Genomic DNA, 2,624 nt, shown 5'->3' with positions numbered 1-2,624 from the left:
GTTTGGGGAGCCACTGGTTGTAGAAGGCTTTCCCCAGCACAGAACACCCCTGGTGTCTTCCCCATATTGGCACTTGATGTGGCACACAAATTGTGAATTGTGTTTCACTATTTTCCGCCTCTGTTCAGAAATTCTTGTGAAGCGCTCTTGGGGGTCTTTCAAAAAAATTATGGTAATATACATCACATGAAATTGACCATTTTAGCCATTAAGTATAGAGTTTAGTGGCATTAAGTACATTCATATTGTGGTTTAAATACTACTACTATCCATCTCCAGAACTTTTCATCTTCCCAAACTAAAACTGCACTGATTAAATAATAACTCCCCATACTACCCCATGCCCCCACCCCTGACTCTTGGCAAATCCCTGTTCTACTTCTGTGTCTATGAATTTGATCTCAGGCTTCTTAACCCTCATCAGTGGACTCCTCACTGAGACTCAAACCTTCAGCAGACAGCCCCCACCTTCCTCCCCACTCCCTGTTCCTAGACACAACACCCTGCCTAGTCATCTTGTTGTTCTCTGAAAGGGAGGTATATGCAAAACTAACTTCAAAGGCCAAAGAAGCCATGAGACTGAAGAAAAAGGCAAACAGGTCCAGCTTGATGAGAAATGGTTTATTATAAACAATTATGATATGAACAGAAGCCTGTCTTGGGCTGCCACAAGATGAGTAGATCTCCGCAACACCATCTCCAGTTAGACCTGCTTTTATGGCCCTGAAGACTGGGCAGTACATACTGGGGGCTACCAGGAGGAGTCATATCCTGAGCAGATCAAGGAAGCTTTGCCTGGAGGGTATACTTAAGGGTGTGTTAAACAAAAGAAAAGAATGGAGGAAGGGGCTGTACTCAAGAAGGCTTTAGGCCACAGAGCAGTTATCGTGGTGGAATTTCTCAAGATGGCCTTAGTCTGGTTCATATACTCGCCATCTCAGAAACTTTTCAGTCTCTCTCCCTCTTTCTGCTTTTTTCACTTTTTATGATATGACATAAGATATTGGCCTGTTCTTCATTTTGGCCTTTTCTCTTGCACCTCATTTTCACCTCACCTCCAAGCTCAGGAAGCCTGGTCTCTGTCCTACAGTTAGCCAGGTGTGGCCTCTCAGGACTCCACCTGTGGTCTGTGTCCCGAGTCCCTCCTGTGAAGAGCACCCCTTTTGCTGCTTAGACATGGAGCCTGCCTTTGGGCCATAGCTCATGCTGTGGTTTTCACTTCCCACAATTCCCTTCTCAAGATTAACACTCTTAAAAATGTAGTCATGGAGACCTCAAGTACCTGGACCTCTGTGTGAGGCTCTGGGGCCTCAGGTCCAGTACTATGGCAGTTCCCAGGATTCTGTTGATTTAAAAAAATCATTAATTTGCCACTATGACAGTAATACTTGAATCACGTAAGAAATATAAAAGATGATAAAACAAGGGAAATTTGATGAGAAACGGAATTTCAGTTTCAAAATGTCTCCCCACTTCTTATTTCCTGATTATAGGGCAAAAAATAGCAACTTTACAGTGGAGAATCTTGGTGAACACCACCTTAAACAAGGGATAGAGTTATCATCTCTAATGATAGGACCATCTGACATCATGTGCTTCCCATTGTGATTCACTGAGATGGAATCAACACCACCTTTGTGGTATTCCCACCAAACTCCCTAATAACCTGAAGTATAATGAGAAACATCAGGCAAACCCAACTTGGGGTCCATCATTCAAAATAAGCAGCTTGTACTCTTCAAAAAATATCAATGACATGAAAGACAAAGAAGGGCTGAGAACCAATCCTCACTATAGGAGATGAATAGACCTGATAACTCCATGCAATGTGTGATCCCGGATTGACTCCTGCACCAGCGAATTCATATCACAACAGAGGATCTTAATCGGACAGTTGGAGGGATTGAAATAAGGTTTGTAGATGAAGTAATGTGATTAGATTAATATTAAATGGTGCCTTCCCAATACAAATTATTTTTTTCGTTGGGAAGATAGAATGCTTGAACAGATGATAATGGTGAATGTGTATGCATGTAATCACATGGCCTCAAAGACTACATAGCACAAACTGAGAGAGAACTTGAAGGGAAATAATGGAATAATATTGAGAGAGTTTAAAAATCTTTCTAATGAATAATTTGAAACATAAGAATAGAACTTTTTGGTGCCCACCACCCAGTCCTAGTTGTGATGCCCATTCAGAATAATAGACTGACCTTTAGAGGTTCAGTGCTTCAGGTCAAGACCTGGCCCTCCAGGGGCTTAACACTTAGGGGACACTAACACTTGTCACCAGTAAATTACTTTCCAAAGAAACTCTCTGAGCAATAAATGTAGGTAATTTTCCGTTGGGAATCAGTTTCTGAGATCTTGAGATTGGAACACTAGCAGAGATTTTAAGCAGGTACGTGGGGAAATGGGTAATGGGGATGGCAGTATGCATTCAACAGAGCAGTTAGGAGTGGGAAAATTTGGAAAAAAATCCCTAAAATAGAGATGGGTCTGAGTCACTTGGAGGTGGAACTATCTTGGAAGCGACTTCCTAAGGTCCCTAAATTCCTGGTTCAGAGTATCTTCTCTGCGGAGAGTGTGGTGATTACAGCACAGAGAGGGGTTAAGGACAG

Source organism: Phoca vitulina, unplaced genomic scaffold, assembly GCF_004348235.1.
Source record: "Phoca vitulina isolate PV1807 unplaced genomic scaffold, GSC_HSeal_1.0 scaffold17, whole genome shotgun sequence".
Taxonomy (NCBI): Eukaryota; Metazoa; Chordata; class Mammalia; order Carnivora; family Phocidae; genus Phoca; species Phoca vitulina.
The sequence above is the reverse complement of the archived record's forward strand: the minus strand, read 5'-3'. Positions refer to the sequence as shown.